Consider the following 21,889-nt stretch of genomic DNA (forward strand, 5'->3'; position numbering starts at 1 on the left):
GACTACGAAATCTTCATCAGACAACCTCCAAAAGACTTGTGCGACCACCAAACTGAGTGGTGGCACATGCGCGGTAAAGGTGGTAATGAGGGTGGAGATAGAAATATGACAAACCAAAAATGGGAGGAGATGGTATTAACACATGGCATGTAAGGGGGTAATTTTCACTTGGCAAGCTCATATGTGAGGTGGCACGGGTCCAAGAGCCCTTCACTCTGTACCCCACATTTTTTTTTGCTTATGCGCTATTATTTGAACCAAATTATCCCTTATTTATATATTTCCTCAGCTATTCAATTAAAATTGCTGCTATATCAAATATTGTTTGGCTTTTTTTTATGATGGGAATATTGGGCAAACATAACACAGACAGCCAAAAAAGCTCCTTGTGGGCAGAGCTGGCAGCATCGGACCCCCAAATTGTGTCCAGTGCTGCCTTGTGTAGCCCAAAATCGCCAGTAGAGGCACTGGATGTTTGTGCACTGGGATGCTTTAGAACCATGGCTGAAATTTAGGAACCCCGGCCCTAATTACAATGTCTCCTTAATGGTCTGCAGCACCCAGAGCAGAACTGGGACATTGGCCCAATCAGCTCCAATTTTGCCCCATTTTGCCCTCCCAAGGCACTGCTTCCAGCCTGGGCTGCCCCTGTGCTCCAGCTGCAGCTGTAGAGCCCTCAGAGCTGCGGCTCTGCTCTCCTTCTCCTCCTCCCCCTGTGGCTTCTGTGTAGGGACCAGCAGTGGCCCAGGAAGAGCAGGAACTCCAAACGTACTCTGGAGCCCCCTGAGGAGCCCTGGCAGAGTCAGCACCGAGTACCAGCTTTCCTCAATATGCCAGGGTAATTCAACATTTCCAGAGTGGCTGTGCCAGGGCTGAAGGAAGAAAATGGAGTGAAAGGCTGAGGGTTGGCAGGAATTGTGGTGTAAAGCCACTAGAGGGGCTGCTGTGGACCCAAGACCTGCCTGGGGTCAGGTGCTGCCTTCCTTCCATTCAGGATCAGGGAGAGCAGTTGCAGGTGTTGCACAGGGCGTGTGCCTGGCCCTGGGACACTGCTACGCTGCCAGTGGGTGCTGTGATCCAACCTGCTGCCTTGGCAGCTTCTGCTCGCTGCCGGTGGTGGTGCCGGGAGCGATTGGTGCCTGTGAGTTTGCAAAAGGAGCGATTTCCCTTCCTCCCTCCTGTCCGAGGCCGCCATGGCCCCTGAGGGGATGGAGCTGGACCAGGGCGCCCCCTGCTGGCCGGGAGTGCTCCCTGCAGCGCCCCCTGATGGCCGCAGTTAGAACTGCCACAAAAACCAACAGCCCTGAGCGGCAGGGAAAGTTCTGGGTTTTTGTTGTTTGTTCTGTTCTGGTTTATAAATTTCCCAATAAAGACCTGTTATTCCTTTTCCTACACTTTGCCTGGAAGCCCCACCATTTTTGAAATTAGAAAACATTTTTGACATGGGTCTTCATTCTATTCCAGGAACATTCCCACTTTCTTGGCACATATTGCTTATAAACGAGATGTCAGCTCCTGAGCTGCAGTGTGGATGGGACAGACACCTATAGGGAAGACAGGATCAGGGACTTGGCCACGTCATGCTCTGCCCTTTAAGCCACTTGGGCCACCAAGGGCCCTCTCCCCAGATGGCACTTCTGCTCACACAGCCACTCAGGAGCTGGCTTTGGCAGAGTGTCACACTGTCCCCAGTGTGCCATGGCTGACAGACTGATGGACAGACGGGGCCCTGTCTCACCAAAAGCAAGGCCTGACCCACCCCTGCCACACACAGGTGTTCCAAAATGTCTCCAGACATCACACTTTTCCTGTCTCTGACACCCCACCATGTGCCATGGTCTGATCCCAACTGCTCTGGCAAAGGGGCAGGCTCCAGAACCCTCACAGGGCCTTCATGGCATCATTGTGGGATGATCACGGGAGAGAAGGGGTTTGGGAGGGGAGAAGAGGAGGGGAGAAGAGAATCCCAAGCCTTCTGAAGGCTGCTTTGGCCATCAGAGCGAGGAAGATCCAAGGCCATGCCAGGTTACTCTGGGGTGTGAAACATGCTGGGAGGAGTGTTCAGGGTTTCTTACTTGTTGGGGGCTCTCCTGGGAAATTGTTCTTTTTGTGACTCTTTGGACTCTGAAACTTGTTGCTGTTGCTGGTGGTTTCATTCTCTCTTGTTGCTGTTTCAGGAAATTGTTCTTCTCTCAGTCCTTTGGGATCTTTCTCCCTTCACAACGAGGTTGAGGAGCAATTTTTTAGTGGCAGCACACACAAGAGTGGGTGCCCATGGGTGGGCACCCCCAGTGCCCCCCAGTGTCACAGCACATTCCCGTAGATGTCACCGGGTTCCTGTGGTCGCCCCTGGGGTCCCTGCAGCTCCGTGTAGGTCACCTGGGGATCCTGGAGGGTGGTGGCACGGGGGGACACTGCGAGACACATGGGCTGTGGGATCTGGATGGGGTGACACTCGTGGGTGAGGTGTCCCTCTGTGTGTGTCCCCACCGTACTCACCCCCTGCTCTCTTGGTGACCACGATGTAGGTGCACAGCACCTCCCCCTCCTCTGGGGGGGCCGGGGCATCCGGGGGGACCCTGAAGGAGCAAAGGGGATGTGGGGGAAGAAATGGGAGGTCGTGGCGGTTGGGGTAAAAGGGGAGAGGGTGGGTTGAGCCCCCATTCACCTTTCCTGCTGCTTCCTGGCAGTTGCAGAGGAAAGAGGGGAGGGGTGACTGTGGGATCTGAGGGCTATGACCCCTCTCAGGAATCCTGAACAGCCAAGGGGCCCTCAATCTCCCACAGGACCCTCAAGCATCCCTGAGGTCCCCCAGAATTCATGAACATCCCCAGTGCCCCTGACCAACTCAGCCTCAAGAACCCAAAGCCCGGCAGAGACAGAAACACCCAAACACCCCCAAGGGAACCCCCAACATCCCTGCAGGACCCTCCAGCACCACCCCAAACCCTAAAGGACCCCCAGACAAGGTCACAATTCTGGGGCTGTGGGTGCTAATTGCTCCCCAACTCTACAGCTCCCTGGGATCCCTGTCTCCCCATTGTCATCCACCCATATGGTGCCACTGGTGCCAGGTCACAATGACACCCACAAGCAGGTGCAGGAACAAAAGGGCCCAACCGACCCCTGCAGCCACTGCAAGAAACAGAGGGGGACACGGTGTCAGGGTTACCCATCATTCCAGGGGTCCTGCACTCCCTAGTGACCCTGTGTGTCGCCACCTGTGCCCCTGTGTCCCCATGTTTTCACTGTCAGTGCCAGCTCAGGGCTGAGTGCCCAGAACACGCGGTGCCGTCCTGTCCCAGCTGGTTGGTGGCCACGTACTGGTAGGTGCCCAAATGTCCCACATTGATGGCTCTGAGCTCCAGGAGGGGACCCCAGCCAACCTCCTGCCCATTGTGCAGTCAGGTGAAGGTGACAGGGGCTGAACCCACCTGCACCGAGCAGCGCAGGGTCATGGGGTCACCTGCACGCACCTGGTGTGACAGGGGATTGGGGGTGATGGTGGCAATGACCACGGGCACTGTGGGGACACAGACAGGGCTGAGGGCACAGGGAGGGGCTGGCAGCCGGTGTGGGAGGGTACGGACAGGGGGGGATGGGTGTGATGGGGGATGTCGGGGATGAGGTCACACCATGGAGGGGTGAGAGGACACAGGGCAGAGGTGGGGGGACACAAGCAAGGTGTCCAGGGGCCATGGAGGTGCCCAGGCAGGAGACCCAAGGGGTCTCTTGGGGCTCCCTGTACCCATCCTAGCACTCATTGCGCACCGTGACGCAGAGCCGGGCACTGCTCTTCCACATGGCCTCCCCTTGGAGAGCGCCTGGCAGCTGTAATTCCCCCAGTGGGAGACCCCCACAGCGGGCGAAGACCCGTGCAGGCCCCCCACCACTTGCCCGTCCTGGTAGAACAGGTGCAGGAGGGGGGCTCAGGGCCACAGAGGCCTGGGGGTGCTGAGGCAGCTGAGAGTGAGGGGGGAACCTACGGTGAGATCAGGGGGACCTTCCAGCACTTGCACCATGAAGAGCTCAGGGAAGGAGAGGGGAGGGAGATTTGTGACCCCAAGTTCCCTGGAAGGGGCTGGAGGTGTCAGGGTGGCAGCTCTGGGATGCTCACCATGCACTGTCACTGTCACCAGCGCAGACTCCTTCCACACCCAGTATTCCACCTGGCCTTTGCAGCTGTAGTGGCCACTGTGGTTCAGCTGCAGAGGGGACAGGGACAGCTCGGTGCTAATGGAGAACACCTCCAGATCTGTCTCCTTTTAGTAGAAGGACACCAAGGTGACCGTGTTGTTCCACCAGCCCTGGCAGCACAGTGTCACTGTGTCCCCCTCCAGTAGCGCCTGCCCCAGTGCCTGCAGTACCAGCCAGTCTCGGAGACAGAGAGGATTCATCACATCACATCACATGACAGGGATCTAGAGGGTCCTGGTGAAATTGAGACCCCCACTGGGTTGCACTCAGTGCACCAGAGGTCATCAATTCCATCAACAGGATCCTCTCACTCTGGGATGCTCTGGGATGTCCCAGAGCAGGGGACAGGCTCTGGTAACACAGGAGGTGACCTATGGAGCAAAGACCACCAGGGGCCCTCAGGGATCTCGTGGGTCCCAGGCTGGGGACACCTAAACATCCCTCACCATTTCAGACTCTCAGGGGGGGACTGCACCTGGTGCCAGGTCTGACACACTGGTATGTGTCTTTCTTGGCGACAGTGATGTTTTCCTGTCTGTCCTGCACCCAGTGCTCCCTGTCCTTGTACCAGGTGGTAGCACTGGCAGTCCCCGAGCCCTGGCAGGTCAGTGTCACCCTGTCCCACAGCACCGCCGGCCTCCACGGGGACTCCACCAGGAGCTGGGTGGTCTGGGCACCTGTGGGTGACAGGGGACACCAGACTACCAGGGCCAGTGCAGGGCTGAGGACAGCAGAGTCGGGTCATGGCATCCCCTGAGGACTCACCAGCGAGGCTGAGGGTCTGGGCTAAAAGGGAGAAGGGACAGGGCTGGATGGGGGATGGCACTGCAGGGACAGCAGCACAGGGAATATGGGGTGTTGGGGCTGTCCCCAAAAGGTCTCCATGGGGGCATTGGTGTGGCACAGATGTCTCAAGGGCAGGGACACAGTGGCCAACCCATGCGCAGGAATGGGGACCCTGTGCTGACACTGGTCAACATCAGCAGCCCCAAAGCCACATCCCCATGGCCCTGCACCCATGGTCCCATTCCATTGGCACCTGTCCCCATGGCCCATCAGCATGGTGCTTGTCCTCTTGTCCCTGTCCCTGCATCACTGTGTCCCTGTCCCCACAGCTGCCCCCGCCCCAAGGTTCCTTCTTCAACATCCTTGTCCCAACATCTCTATCCCCTGTCCCCAAATCCCAGTTCCCCTATTCCTGAGCCCTGTTCCTGTCCCCAAAAGCCACCCCAGGACTCTGGTCACACTGGGCTCATTGCCCTGCTGACCCTGGGGACCTCAGGGGACCCCACAGCTCCCCTGTGCCCTGTCCTCTCCCCATGCCCGGGGTGTCAGGCCCGTGCCCAGGGGACTCACCCCACAGGAGCAGCGCCACCTTCCCAGCCATCCCGGTGTCCCCAGCCATGTGCACTTGCTGTCACTCATTGCTGTGGCCACTGCTCCCCTGGCTGGTGACTCTTCGGATGAAGGGGAAGGAAGCGAGGTCACGTCCATCCCCACATGTAGGTAGCCCTTGGTGGGGGCAGGGTGGCCACAAGCTGGGCACAGGCCAGGGACATTCTGGGATAGTCTGGGGACATGGTTGGCGATGGTGTTGCCAGGAGTGGGGGGCTCAGGGGATGTGGGGAACCAAGGGTGGGTGTCCAGGGGAATTGGGGTCTCCATGCCTAGGGGGATTCAGGGATGGGAGTGCTGTGGAAACAGGGTCCCCAGGGATTTGGTGTCATGGCATGTGGGTGCCGGAGTTGGGGGTGCAGGGGGAAAAAGGGGACCCTTGGGAATAGGGGTTCTGGGGGAAGAAGAAGCCCATGGGATGGGCTCAAGGCAATGGTGGTGCTGGGCAATGGCAGTTCTGGGATAGAAGTCCCCAGGGAGGAGAGACCAAGGCAATGGGGGTCCCATGGTTGGGTTCCCAGGGGAATGGGGGTGCCAGGGATGCGCAGTGGCTGGGTGGGCACAGGAGTCACAGCTCCTTCCCAGGGTACTTCAGAAATCGGGGTGACCCAGGGCCCAGCACTGCCTCCCTGGGGTGCTCATTTTCTGGGGAAGTATCACATGGGGGTCCTGGGTTGCTGTGCCTCTGTGTCCACCCCTGCCCTTGACTTTTTCCTCTCTTTATTTCTCTTATTTCCCTATTTTCCTCACTTTTGTGCCATGTACCCCCATCCCCAGTTCCAGACGCAGCAATCCTGGGAAACATCTGAGCAAAGAACAGGTTGGGGGCACCCAGGAGAGAGGGAAGATGGGGAGTGGGGGATGCAGGAAAGGGTGGGCAGGCTGTGGGGGATGGGGGTGTTGGGCTGTGTCCCCTCAACACTTTCACTTTCTTTTTCCTAGACAAGAAGGAAGAGGCCATTTGTGCTCAGTTTCAGATGGGAAAGGGGCGGGGTTCTGTCCTGGGGGACACATCAAGGGGGGTCCTGTCCTGAGAGAATCCTGTCCCAGGGGGTGACCTATCCTGGCATGGGGGGTCCTGTCCCAGAGGGTGGCAGTTCCAGAAATGTCCCTACATGTTCCTGGCCAGGTGCCTGTCCCAGGGGTGGCACATCCTGGGGACCCGTGTCAATGCAAGGGTGGGGCCCAGCCATGGCCCAGCCCCACTGCACAGGGATGGCCATTGCCCAGCCCTGCTCTGGCCAGCCCCAGGTGTCCCCTAGGCTTTTATTCTGGCAGATTTAGAGCTGCTGCAGAGGTGAGAATTCTGTGGGTGGAAAAAGGCCTGCCTGTGTTTTCCTCAGCCCTGCAAGAAGCGCAAGACCCAAAGACAGGCCAAGCAGTGGCTCTGAGAGGGCCTTTGATGGTTTTCAGAGCAGGGCTGGCTGGAAACTCCCCCTGCAGGGGCAGCTGAGAGGGAACCAGTCCAGAAATGCAACAATTGATCACTTTGTCCCTTTGCCCAAGGGACTGAGAAAAACCACAAAACTACTGCAAGGACAACACAATCTGCTCAACAACCTGACCTGGACCCTCCTTCTTGAACAAAACCTGCAGCCCTTTGGAACCTCATGGAAAGAATGTGTGTGTTCTGGATGTGTACACCAGAAGAGAGGGGAAAGTGTGAAAACATTGAGCAGGGGCGGCACACGAGGGGCTGGGGAACAGGGGTGTCACAGCAGGAGCAGGGAGTGTCCATGCAGGGGAATTCAGGGCAGGCTGGAGTGGATTTACCAGGGAATCAGACCCTGGGGCACACACAGGCATTTCCACAGATTCCTGTGCACTGTCCCAAGGATAGACAGAGCTTCTCCCCTTCTTCAATGGGAAGTCAATCAGGTTTCAAGGTGGAAATGAGAAACACAGGGAGAGTTCCTAAATATGGGTCAAGAAAAGGTTTCCTATGGGCTGGGTTGCTGCCCAGCAGGCAGGGAATAATCCCATGGAGCTGTTGGACACTTAGGGAGATAAAGCTGCTGTGGGATGCAGCAAGAGAACCAAAACTTCTCATTTCATTGTGATTTGTTTGTGTTTTTATTGTGAGGGATTTGTTGGGAAAGCAATGGATTCTATAAACCAGACCATTATATACCTTGTCAGATTGATTTTTGATGAGTTTGTTCTTTCTTGGGAAAATAATGCTTTTCCTTTTATTCTATAGATGTATAATTTTGTCTCAAGCAATTTGGCATCAGGTGTTGCCTGGGATGGAAGAGCAAATGGGGGGACCTGACCCAGGGGTGTGTGGAGCAGGGACACAGAAACTCCCAGGACAGCCCTGGGGTGGCCCAGGGTGGGGGCTGTGCTGGGCCTTGAGTCACCCCAAAATCTGAGGCACTCCAGGAAGGAGCTTTGACCCCTGTGCCCACCCAGCCACTGCCTATCCCTGGCACCCCCATTCCCCTGGGAACCCAACATTGTCCACCAAGAGGGCAGGGGGTGAGTACGGGGAGGACACACGCAGGGGGACACATCACCCATGAGTTTTACCCCACCCAGATCCCACAGCCCGTGTGTCTTGCAGTGTCCCCCCGTGCCACCACCCTTCAGGATCCCCACGAGACCTACGGGAGCTGCGGGGACCCCAGGGGCAACTGCAGGAACTCGGTGACATCTACGGGAATGTGCTGTGACACTGGGGGGAACTGGGGGGTACTGGGGGTACCACACACTTGTGTGTGTGCTGCCACTAAAAACTGCCCCTCTCCATCCCCGTGGGGGCACAAAGATCCCAAAGGGCTGAGAGAAGAACAATCTCCTGAAACAGCAATGAGAGAGAATAAAACCAACAGAAACAGGAACAAGGTTCAGAGTCCAAATGGTCAAAAAAGGAACAATTTCCAGGGAAAGCCACAAAAGGAATAAACCCCAAACGCTGTCCCTAGCATGTTTCCTCCACCAGAGGAACCTGGCAGGGCCCTGGACTTTCTCTGCTCTGATGGCCACAGCGGCCTTCAGGTGGCTCTGGACTCTCTTGTCCCCTGTTCCAAATCCCTTCTCTGCCCTGTACCCAAGACTATGATCTCACAAAGGCCCTGTGAGGGTTCCAGAGCGTCGCTCTTTGCCAAGGCAGTTGGGATTAGGGCATGGCACATGGTGGGGTGTCAGAGACAGGAAATGTTTGATGTCTGGAGACGTTTTGGAACACCTGTGTGTGGCAGGGGTGGGTCAGGCCTTGCTTGTGGTGAGAGACAGGGCCCCATCTGTCCATCAGTCTGTCAGCCATGGCACACTGGGGACAGTGTGACATTCTACCAAAGCCAGCTCCTGTGCGACCACATGAGCAGAAGTGCCATCTGAGGAGAGGGCCCTTGGTGTCCCAACTGGCTTAAAAGGAAGAGCATGAGATGGTCAAGTCCTTGACCATGTCTCCTCTTTAGGTCTCTGTCCCATCAACTCTGGAACCCAGAAGTTGGCAACTCTTTAATTGACATTTAAATTAGAAATGTCAGCCAAGGAAAGTGGGAACATTCCTGGAATGGAAAGAAGACCCATCTCTTACATTTTTAAATTTGGAAAATTATGTGGCTTCCAGGCAAAAGTGTAGGAAAAGGAATATCAGCTCTTTACTAAGAAATTTATAAACCAGAACAGAACAAACAACAGAAACCCAGAACTTTCCCTTCCACTCAGCGCTGTTGGTTTTTGTGGCAGTTATAACCGTGGCCAGCAGGGGGCGCTGCAGGGAGCACTCCCGGCAAGCAGGGGGCGCCCTGGTCCAGCTCCATCCCCTCAGGGGCCATGGCGGCCTCGGACGGGAGGGAGGAGGGGAAATCGCTCCTTTTGCAAACTCACAGGCACCAATCGCTCCCGGCACCACCACCGGCAGCAGGCAGAAGCCACCAAGGCAGCAGGTTGGATCCCAGTGCCCACCGGCAGCGTAGCAGTGTCCTGGACTCAGGCACATGCCCTGCACAACGCCCGTGAGGGCTGTCCATGAATCCAAATGGAAGGAAGGCAGCACCTGACCCCAGGCAGGTCTTGGGTCCACAGCAGCCCCTCTGGTGGCTTTACACCACAATTCCTGCCAACCCTCAGCCTTTCACTCCAGTGAGGAGGGCAGGGATGGAGCAGCTTTGGGGATACCTGGAATCCACACAGGGTCACTCCCCAGAGCTCCACAATGGCCTCAGGCAGAGCCTCTGATGGATATTTACTCACATTTCTTTCTAATTTTGTGGCCAAAGTCAGAATCCAAGAATTCGTTCCATGAGGTTCCAGAAGGCTGCAGGTTTTGATCCAGGAGAGTCCAGGTGACATTGAGCAGATTGCTGTGGGATTTGCAGTAGTTTTGCGGTTCTCTCTGTCCCTTACAAAGAGGAGCAAATGGTCAATTGCTACATTTCCGAACTGGTTCCCTCTCAGCTGCCCCTGAAGGTGGGGTTTCCAGCCAGCCCTGTTCTGAAAAGCACCAAAGGCTCTCGCAGAGCAACTGCTTGGGCTCCCTTTGGGGTTTGTGCTTCTTGCAGGGCTGAGCAAACTGGAGGCCGGCCTTTTTCCCCCACAGAATTCTCACCTCTGCAGCAGCTCTACATAGCCAGAGCCCCTCGGAATTTGTCTAGGGTGACCCTCAGGCCTCCAGCACCTTGTGGGGGCTGTGCTGGGCCTGGAGTCACCCAAAAATCTGAGGCATCCAGGGAAGGAGCTGAGATCCACAGGCCCATCCAGCCACTGCCCATCCCTGGAACCTCCATTTCCCTGGAAATCAAATCATGGGACTCCCATTCCTTATGTCCCATTTTGCCTGGGACCTCTATCCTAATACTGACCTTCCCCAGGATCTCCATGGCCCAGCACCCCTCATTCCCAAGGAACCCTCTCCTATTCCATACCCTGAAACCCTCGTTCCTGCAGGACCATGATTCTCCCAGGACCCCCATTCCCGTGGGACCCCCCCATTCCCCCAGCATCCCCATCCCATGACCCAAAATCTCTGGAGCCCACGTTCCCCTGGGATTCCCATCCCTGAGACCCCCCAGCCCTGGGCACTCCCATTCACATAGGCCCCCCATCCCCAATGATTCCCCCTCTTCGGGACCCCCGTTCCCACAGACCCCATCCCTGGGTCCCCAAACCCACCAATCCCTCTGCTCCTGGGAACCCCATGTCCCACCTTGTCCCTACCCACCCTCGTCCCCAGGTTGTTCCCACCCATCCCACAGCCTGTCCCCATGGCCCCATCCCCATGATCCTGTGCTTGAGGCCACTCTGCCCCCACCAAGGGCCACCAACAAGTGAGGACAAGATCTGACCTCGCTTCCTTCCCCTTTGGCCAAAGAGCCACCACCCAGGGGACAGCCACGCCCAGCAGCGAGTGACAGCCTGTCCACACGGCTGGGGACACTGGGATGGCCAGGAAGGTGGCGCTGCTCCTGTGGAGTGAGTGCCCTGGGCACGGGCCTGACCCCCTGGGGATGGGGAGGGGGCACAGGGGGGGTTGTGGAGTCCCCTGAGGTCCCACGTGCCAGCAGAGAGAGAGCATGAGGTGACTGGAGCCATGGGGTGGCTGTGGAGACAGGAGAAGGGGGACTGGAATGTGGAGACAAAAATGTCGGGGCAAGGATTTGGGGAGGCATCAGGGGGCTAGTAGGGTGACCTTTGCCAGCATGGGGTGGCCATGGCATCCCCAGTTCAGGGGTGTCCACAGTGTGACCCAGTGTTCAGCCTGAGCAAGGGATGGCTGCAGTGTCTCTTTCCCTAAGGGGTCCATGTCACACAAGGGCACTTTGGGAACATCCCTGACACCCCATGCCCCTGTGCCTCTGCCCCTGTCTGCACTGAGCCCTGTCCCTTCTCTCTTACATCCCAGACCCTCGGCCTTGCTGGTGAGTCCTCGGGGGATGCCATGACCCCAACCTGCTGTCCTCAGCCCTGCACTGGCCCTGGTAGTCTGGTGTCCCCTGTCACCCACAGGTGCCCAGACCACCCAGCTCGTTGTGGAGCCCCCCTGGAGGCCGGCAGTGCTGTGGGACCAGGTGACACTGACCTGCCAGGGCTCGGTGATTGCCAGTGCTACCACCCGGTACAAGGATGGGCAGCGCCGACGGCAGCAGGGACAGGATCACCTCATTGTCACCGAGAGAGGAACCTACACGTGTGAAAGACCTGGCACCAAGTTCAGCCCCTCCGTGAGTGTCTTAAAGGGTAAGGTTGTTTGGCCGTCCCCCACCTGGCACCCACGGGGACCTCGAGGGCTCCTGGTGGTGGGCTCCACTCCATGGGTCATGTCCTGGTGTGACCACAGCCCATCCCCTGCTCTGGGGACATCCTAGAGCATCCCAGCGTGGGGGAACCCCATGTTGGAATTGGGCACCCCTGGTGCACTGGGTGTGACCAGGGGTCCCGGTGCCATCGGGTGTGACAGGACCTCTCTGTCCCCCAGACTGGCTGGTGCTGCAGGTGCCGGCGGGGGCACTGCTGGAGGGGGACACAGTGACACTGCGATGCCGGGGGCTGGCAGGACAGCACAGTTGCCTCAGTGTCCTTCTACCGTGATGGGAATAAACTGGAGGGGGTCCGTGATGAGCCTGAGCTGTCCCTGTCCCCTCTGCAGCTGAGCCACAACAGCCACTACTGATGTGAGGGCTGGGTGGGGTCCTGGCAGTCATGGTCAGCAGCAGTGACAGTGACAGTGCACGGTGAGCATCCCCACTGCTGGAACTCTAATCTCCTGACACCCCCAAAACCACTTCCCCGCACACTCAGAGCCACAGTCCTCACCTCACCTCACCTTCCCTGAGCTCTTCCCTGTGCCGGTGCTGGAGGGTCCCCCCGAGCCCACCAATGGGTCCCCCCTGACTCTCAGCTGCCTCAGCACCCCCAGGCCCCTGCAGCCCCGAGCCCCCCTCCTGCACGTGTTCTACCAGGACAGGCAGGTGGTGGGGAGTCCACAGGGTCCCTGCAGCTGCTGGTGCCCACCATGGGGGTCTCCCACTCAGGGAATTACAGCTGCCAGGTGCGCTCCGAGGGGGGGCTGTGCAGAAAAGCAGTGCCCGGCTCCATGTCACAGTGCACAGTGAGTGCAGGGATGGGCATGGGGACCCCCAGAGACCCCTCAGGTCCCATTCCTGGGGACCTCTGTGACCCCCAGACACCTTTCTTGGGTTCCTCCACCTCTGCCCTGAGTCCCCACACCCCTCTGTGGTGTGACCCCATCCCCAACATTATCCATCACACCCATCCCCCCTTCTTCCTATTCCCACACACCGGCTGCCAGCCCCTCCCTGTGCCCTCAGCCCTGTCTGTGTCCCCACAGTGCCCGTGGTCATTGCCACCATCACCCCCAGTCTCCTGTCACACCAGGTGTGTGCAGGTGACAACGTGACCCTGCACTGCTCGGTGCAGGTGGGCTCAGCCCTTGTCACCTTCACCTGACTGCACAATGGGCAGGAGGTCGCCCAGGGTCCCCTCCTGGAGCTCAGGGCCATCGATGTGGGACATTCGGGCACCTCTTAGTGCGTGGCCACCCCCAGGGTCCCCTCCTGGAGCTCAGGGCCATCGATGTGGGACATTCGGGCACCTCTTAGTGCGTGGCCGCCAACCAGCTGGGACAGGATGGGCACCGCGTGTTCCAGGCACTCAGCCCAGAGGTGGCACTGGAGATGACACCTGGCTCACCCTGGGTCACAGGTGGGGTCACATGGTGTCGCCAGGTGGTTCAGGACCCCTAGGGTTCAGGGTGACCCTGACACCGTGTCCCCTCTGTCTCCAGCAGTGGCTGTGAATGTCGGCAGGACCCTCCTGTTCCTGCTCCTGCTCCTGGCTGTCATCAGGGGCTGTCACTGGTGGCACCGCTGGGGTGGGTGACAGGGGGGCGTGACGGGGGTCCTGGAGTAAGGGGGAGGCCCCAGAGTGAGGGCAGAGATCAGGGATCCATTGGGAATCAGGGCTGCTGTGGGGATTTGGGTGTCCCATGGGTGGTTGGAGCTGCTGAGGTCCCAGGAAGGTTCAGGGGCCCCGGGGTTCCCACAGTCACTCCCTCCCTTTTTCCTTGAAGCTGCTCGGAAGCCACAGGACAGGTGAGTGGGTGTCTTGGGCTGGGACTCCCCTTTTTCCCTCCCCAGACACCACCCAGACCCCCCCTCCCCCCCAGGACTCCCCCGGAGGAGGGGACTGTGCTCAACACCCTCATCATGGGCACCGAGTGGGCAGAGGGTGAGTGCAGGGGGGGACAGGGACACGTCATCCACAAGTGTCACCCCCATCCAGGTCCCCATAACCAGTGTCACTTTCAGGACCCCCACGGGTGTCTCTCACCCCTGCCCCACCTCAGGATCCACAAGTGACCAATGCGGAGCTGTTGTGACCCCATGAGGGACAGCGGGACCCCTGTGACTACGATGACGTGCTGTGACACTGGGGGCACTGGGGGCATTGATTCCCTTCAGGGGTCCCTTCTTCCTCTTCAAAGCTCCCCATGGGGCTCCTCATTTCCCCTGCCAGTGTGGGGGAAGTGCACACACATTTTTCTCTCTTATTGTACCCAAAATAATGGTTTTTGATTAAACTGTGTGAGAAACAGGACTTACTCTTTAAAATTTGTAAATGTTTAATAATGGATAAAAATGACAGCAAACAGCATGCTGGGTGGTTGGCAACTGCCAGAGGCACACAGTTAACTACAACAATTCTCCTTATGTACCTTTTCATTTGTATTTGGTAAATACATACTCAGGAGGGTTATATATATTCAAACATTCTTTCCAATTTACATTTTCTGGGAATTTTTTGCTGGATTTGACCCTTGATTCATTTTCATAAAATACATGCCATACTTCGGATTAAATTTACATATTTTATGTCCTCACAAGGCCCCCCTGTTCTGTGGTTTGACAGTTCTTGATAACTGAACGGTCAGTGGTAAATTCGTCTTCTCATTCTCTCTTTTGATGTTTATTTACTTGCTACATTTCAATGTGTTCCTATCATACAGATAAGATACTCCACCAGTACATTATATGAACATTTCACAATGTGCTATTTCACGTAATTATCTGAGTTATTCTCATAATTGTCACTTAGTTACACAAATAAAGGCATTAGCTACTTCTGCAATAATTAATGTTGTAATACACAGCACATTGTCTCTATCTTGATATTTTTTGAGTGTCTAAACTATAATATATTTATCATGCTATAAATATATATTCTACACAGGGATTAGGTTAAAAAGGCTGACAAACTGTGATCTATCAAAAGCAGTTAAAAAGTGATTACAAACTGTATCATATCAAAATAATTTGCAATAACCAATATAGTAGTGAAAGCCAATGACTAGACTGTCATTCACAACAGGGGGAAGGTGTACTGAGGAGTTTATTTGACTTCTCCTTATCCTGCTCTTATTTTGTCAGCAATAAATTCAACTCATATCTCTAATTCCGAGGCAGTTTTACCTGTGACAGTATTTGATGAGTGATCTCTCCTGGACCTTGTCTCAACCCAGGAACCCTTTGCTCAATTTTCTCTCCCATCCAGGTGCGGAGGCTGTGGTGGATGCCGGGCATCTGGCCACTGTCCATGCACGGCAAAGCAGGGAGGAGGAGGAGGGTCCAGGACAGGCTGTTGAGCAGATTGCTGTGGGATTTGCAGTAATGCTGGAGCTCTCTCAGTCCCTTGGGCACAGGGACAAAATTATATATTGCTGCATTTCCAGACTGGTTTCCCCACAGCTGCCCCTGCAGGGTGGGTTTCTAGCCTGCCCTGCTCTGAATACCATTAAAGGCCCTCACAGAGCCACTGCTTGGGCTCCCATCAGGGTTTCTACTTCTTGCAGAGCTGAGGAAACCACAGGCAGGCCTTTTTCCACCCACAGAATTCTCACCTCGGCAGCAGCTCTAGAGCTGCCAGAATCAAAGCCAAGGGGCAGGGGGACCCTCAGGTGCTGGCTGCCACCTGGGGCTGGGCAGAGCAGGGCTGGGCAATGGCCATCCCTGTGCAGTGGGGCTGGGCCATGGCTGGGCCCCACCCTTGGATGGCCACTGGCTTCAAGGAGCAGGAGTTTGGGAGCTCCTTCCTGGCCAGGGCTCTATTCCCCAGCTGCTCTTGCCAGCTCAGATCCTGCAGGGGATGAGCAAGAATGGAGAAGTCTGGAGCCCCCCGGAGCTGCCATGCTCCAGGACAGGACCCTCTTGTCCAGCATGTGTCCCCCCTGGGACAGGATCCCCCCAGGACAGGAGACCCCTGGATGTGCTCCTTAGGAAAGACCCTTCCCCCACCACCATGTGACACTCAGCACAAACGGCTTCCTTCTGCTGCACGAAAGTGAAAATGTTGGGGAGGCACAGCCAGATACCCTCACCCCTCACAGCCTCCCCAACCCTCCCTGCAAACCCCTCAGTCTTGCTTGCCCCACCCTGGGATTCCCCCTACCCATTCTCTGCTCAGGGCCTGCTCAGGATCATCAAGCCTCATACTCAGGGGGTTGTGAAATTGAGGGATAAAATTATGGAAATGGAAATGAAGAGAGGGCAGAGTCACTGGGCGTGTGGGGACACCGACCCAGTGTCCCTTGGAATCTGTCTGAGACAACCCCCAGGCCTCCGGCACCTTGTGGGGGATGAGCTGGCTCTGGGTCACCCCAAAATCTGAAGCAACCCATAAAGTAGCTGAGACCCACGGGCTCACCCAGCCACCGCCCATCCCTGGCACCCTCATTCCCCTGGAACACCATGGGACCCCCATCCCTTATGTCCCACCCTCTCTGCAACCCCCATCTCAGTACTGACATTGCCCAGGATCTCCATGGTCAAGCACCCCATTCCCGAGGAACCCCCTCCTGTTAATTCCAACCCCTGAATTCTCCCTTCCCCCAGGACCTTGGTTCTCTCCAGGACCATGGCCTAAACCATGACAGACCCCCATTCCCAGGGACACCATTCCCCTGGGATCCCTCATTACCCTGGACACCCAGCCCTGGCTCCTCAAACCCTCTGAGCCCCCCAGTCCTGCAAACCCCATGTCCCACCATGTCACCCCCAGCCTTGTCCCCATCCTGTCCCCACCCTACCCACAGCCTGTCCCCAGCTTGTGGCCACCCTGCCCCCACCAAGGGCTACCTACACGTGGGGACAAAACGTGACCTCGCTTCCTTCCACTTGATTCAAAGAGAAGCCAGCCAGGGGAGCGGTGGCCACAGCAATGAGTGACAGCCAGTGCACATGGCTGGGGACACCGGGATGGCCGGGAAGGTGACGCTGCTCCTGTGGGGTGAGTGCCCCAGGCACAGACCTGACACCCCGGGGATGGGGAGGGCAGGGGGCACAGGGGGGCTCTAGGGTCCCCTGAGGCCCCCAATGCCAGTAGAGCCAGAGCATGAGGTGACTGGAGCCATGGGGTGGCCGAGGGGATGGGAACAAGGGACAGGAATGTAGGGACAAAAATGTTGGGGCAAGGATTTGCAGAGGCATCATGGACCTGGTGGGGGTGACCTGTGCCAGCATGGGGTGACCATGGCGTCCCCAGTTCAGGGGTGTCCACAGTGTGACCCAGTGTCCTGCCTGAGCAAGGAGTGCCTGCAGTGTCTCTGTCCCCAAGGGGTCTATGTCACACAAGGGCACTTTGGGGACAGCCCCCGTCCCCCATACCCCATGTGGTACTTTCCCCAATGGTGCCACCCCCATCCAGCCCTGTCCCTTCTCCCTTCCAGCCCAGACCCTCAGCCTCACGGGTGAGTCCTCGGGGGATGCCATGGCCCCACCCTGCTGTCCCCAGCCCCACACTGGCCCTGGCAGGCTGGTGTCCTCCTGTCACCCACAGGTGCCCAGACCACCCAGCTCCTGGTGGAGCCTCCCTGGAGGCCAGCAGTGCTGTGGAACCGGTTGACACTGACCTGCCAGGGCTCGGGGACCGCCTGTGCCACCACCTGTTACAAGGACAGGCAGTGCTGGTGGCAGGAGGGACAGCACCGCCTCAGTGTCACCGAGAGAGGAACCTACTGGTGTGACAGACTGAGAACCGGGCTCAGCCTCCCTGTGACAGTCTTAGATGATGAGGGGGATCTTTAAAGATCAGCATGGCCCCTGAGAGGACAGGGTGGGCTCCGCTCCATGAGTGGCCTCACATCCCTCGTGTGGCAAGGGCCTGTGCCCTGCACACAGGGACATCCCAGTGCACCCCAGAGCACCCCAGAGCACCTGGATGTCCCCAGTGCTATTGGCACCCACTTCAGCCCGGTCTCATCAGTGAGATGTGACCTTCCTCTCCCAGAGCCCACTGGTGCTGCAGGTGCCAGCACAGGCACTGCTAGAGGGGCACACCTTGACACTGCGCTGCCGCTGCCGGCAGGACAACCATCTCACCAGGGTGCAGTTTTACCGAGAAGAGAAGGATCTCGGGAGGTCCCTAAAGGGGACCACGCTGTCCCTTTCACCTCTGCAGCTGCACCACAGTGGCCGCTACAGATGTGAGGGCTTGGTGGGGTCCTGGCAGTCACGGCTAGCAGCACCAGTGACAGTGAAAGTGCACAGTGAGCACCCCTGTGGCTGAAACTCCAATATCTTGACAATCCCAAAGCCACTTCCCAGCAGACTCAGAGCCACAGTCCTCATGTTTTGCGGAGAAAAGAAGAAATTTCACAACTTCGTAAAAGTTGTAAAGTTCGGTATGTTTTATTATGACACGTGCCTGATGCAAGCTTCTCTAATAGGCAAGCGTACTTCTGAAGACTTCGGGTCTTCTTTTATCTCCTTCTCAAATGCATATGCATACAGTTTCACAATAAGTTCATACATATTCATTTTGCGTGACATTTAGCACTAGTTCTTCTTTATCAGAGGAATTCTTAGGTCTGGGGCAGATCGACTTTGCGGTAATTTCTGTTTTCTTTTCTCTGTCTTCTTGCTGTCTCTGGAATGCGGCTTTTCTTTCAGCTTTTGGCCTCACAGACTTCTCACTTCTTCTTGGCACTTCACTTAATTCAGAATGGATCTTCACTTCGTCTCATTCCCCCCTTTCTAAAGAAATAAGTAAATTCTTTTACTTAAGGAAAACTTCTGCAAGGATAGGTGTCTTTTAACGCTTCACTATGCACGTTTGACAAAGATGTTAGTACAGCTATTTGTTGTAGCATCTTACAGTTCTAAATTAACAATGTAATAGATAGTCTTAAACTTATCTTAACTAATATTAGTAAAACTACAATGGGGTGACACAACCTATTAAAGATTCTATTCGCAGTTGGTGACTACTCAAAGATTACATCTTACTAGTGACGATCTATATTTTGTTTTATTCTCTGTAGAACTCTGGTTATTTCCTTTGTATCGTGTTGGACAGTAATTAAGGTTTTCTTTCTACTTTTTTGGATTTTTTTCAGGATTTCTAATAAGTCTTGGTGCTCAATTAATTGTTTCATTAATGTAAGGTTCATCTCAATAGGGGTAGGTGGTAGTCTGTGATATATTGTGTAATTAGCTTTAATCAGATGGTGGGATGTCACTGGGGCCAAGTACGAAAAATCACACTTGATAATCTTAACAAAATTACAAATACAGAAGTTAGAATGATTTTTACTAGATAGAATAACATCATTGCTATCAATATTTACTGCAGCACAGGCAGTCTTTAGACACACACACATTTTTTTCCAGTATATACGAGCACAGTTCTCTGGTCAGTGACTGGATGAATTTCAAAGTGACAAATACTCTGTTCAGTGTCTAAACACACATCTTGAGCATTAATAGTATTGCCTTCGCAAATGAATCTCATCTGTTCTTTAGTAATGCAGGATTCTAAGTTTACTGTCTGCCACTTTCTGTTCATCTTTCGTGCTCATACTCTATGTTCTGAGGGATAGAGTATGGTTTTTTCATGGTTTAATTTTAGGGCGATGATGGGATGGATAACATAAACAGTGGCATTACGTATGGTAAGCACAAAGGCAGTTGCCACATTAGAAACAGGATCATAGGTGAAATTCACTATAGTCTACTAGGACTGAAATTTCTTTTCAAAATCAATTGCATTGTCTCACACAACTTTCTGAATTTCAGCTGGAAAATTACTTTCACCCCCTTCCCATATGATCAGAGCTGCTGTTGCTTGCATCCATAACTGTGCTTGTATACAACTGAAAGCTAAGGACACATTATCTTGAACTGTACTAAGTGCTTCTACTATCAGTTTGTGGTCTTGGTCTCTGGCCGTTTCTCATTTTGACAGAACTTTCGAAATCTGCCACTGGCTAGTTCTTAATGCTAATAGAGATGACTGCAAGGGTTGTTTCAATTTTGTTAGGCTACTTGCTGCAGTGGCCAGTCTATTCTCAGTATTTCTGAATCAATTCTATTTAAAACTCTTAATTTTGTCTTTAATATGCCAGTTAGATCTCTTTTTGTTCTGTTTCTGAGGTATGCCTGTTTTTGTAACTATGCTGTCTAGCTCCTAAATGAAGTTTTTAGGACTTTATCTCTATGAATTACTACAGTGGATAGGTTTAAATCTTTTATCTTAGAAGGTTTTCTCATGGATCTAGTATACTGATTAAACGCCTGGGACTAAGGCTATTCAGCATTGCTCTGAATAAAAGTACTTTCAAGTTCTAAAACTTTAGTTATGATTACATACAAAACAATTCTACAAACTAAAATATGAGCTACTCTCGACTGCAATATACTCATTTTGCTCGAGTAAGTTTTAGTCTCAGTTCATCGTCTCTTGGCGTCACTCTTCAAGAGGTTTTTGGGCTTTTTTCACTTGAGAGTGATGAATCTAGGCGTTCTGCTCTTTGATTTTGATTGCAGTGAAGGTGGTGAGAAGCACTTGGAATGGTCTTTCTTACTGTGGTTCTAAGGTCTTTTTTGTAAGAGACTTAACATACACATAATCTTCAGGTTGTATATTATGTACTGGCTCATCTAATTCTTTGCTCTGAGTTCTAGCCACATGTTTCTCAATTTCTTTGAGCTGTTTGTTTAAAGTCACTATGTAGGTGGCTAGTGTTACCTCTCTAATATGGGTGGACACTCTCTTTTGTATTCTATATGGTCTTCTATAGAGTATTTCAAAAGGGCTTAACTTTTCTTTAGCTCGAGGTTTTGTTCGAACTCACAACAGTGCTATTGGAAGAGCCTGGGGCTAAGGTAGATTAGCTTCTTGCCTCAGTCTTATGATTTGCTGTTTAATCAAATGATTCATCTTCTCTACCTGGCCGCTTGATTGGGGGCGGTATGGAGTGTGGAGTTCTCAGTCTATGCTTAGGTGGCTACTAATCTGTTGTACTATTTTGGAAATGAAATGTGATCTTCTATCTGAGGATATTGTGGCTGGAACTCTGAAGCGTGGTATTATTTCTTGTAATAATGCTCTGGTCACTTTTCAAGCTTTGACAGTTCTGGTGGGGAACACTTCTGGCCACTCTGAAAATGTATCTGTCAATACTAGTAAATACCGATACCCCCCTTTCTTTGGGAGTTCTGAAAAGTTAATTTGCCACTGCTGTACAGGCCCATGGCCTCTCCCAATCTGACCGAGTTTCGATCTGGGAGTGTTTTTGGGGTTAGTCTGGGGGCAAAGATCACACTGTCGGGTCACCTGAGTAATAGTGGCATATAAATTCTTAGCAACAATTCTTTCAATCAGATAGGTGTATAGGGCATCTATTCTCCAGTGCGTTTTCTGGTGTTCCTCTCTTACTAGTGGCTACAATAGATGGGAAGGGATTACTAGCTTCTTTTCAATGGTAGCTTACTCTTCTTGGTTATACATCTCTTTTTGATCTTCAATTAATTTCTTATCTCTCTTGTTGTATTCTGGCTTACTTTCAAGAGAGATTTGTCTATCTGGAATAAGGGCTCTTTCAGTAGCTACTTCACCTTTTGCTGCTTCTTTTGCTTTTCTATTCGCCAGCTCATTTCCTTCTTCCAATTCTGAGCTCACTTTTTGGTGTGCCTTAATATGCATAATTGCTACTTTTTCAGGCAGCTGAACTGCTTTCAGCAGCTGGATTATCTCTTGTGCATGTTTGATGTTTTTTCTCTGTGAGGTAAGCAGTCTTCTCTCTTTCTAGATGGCCCTATGTGCATGTCATCTTGCTCTACTATGATGGCTTGGTATTTCAGAAATCTCTGTGGTGAAAGCCAGTGGCCACTTTTTACTTCCAGTACTGCAGATACAGTGTGGGACACTAGCACAGTCAATTTTTGTCTCAGGGTAAACTTGCGTGCCTCTTGAATGTTCAGCACAACTGCTGCTACAGCTCTGAGGCAACCTGGCCATCTTTTGGCTGTTGCATCTAGTTGTTTAGAGAGGTAGGCAA

At 54.1% G+C, this 21,889-nt stretch overlaps 1 pseudogene; it reads left to right on the forward strand.

Moving 5' to 3' along the window:
* Nucleotides 1-21,889, forward strand: part of LOC134433406 (Fc receptor-like protein 2) — a 76,651-nt pseudogene that overhangs the window by 40,158 nt on the left and 14,604 nt on the right.

Source organism: Melospiza melodia, unplaced genomic scaffold (genome assembly GCF_035770615.1).
Source record: "Melospiza melodia melodia isolate bMelMel2 unplaced genomic scaffold, bMelMel2.pri scaffold_18, whole genome shotgun sequence".
NCBI lineage: Eukaryota > Metazoa > Chordata > Aves > Passeriformes > Passerellidae > Melospiza > Melospiza melodia.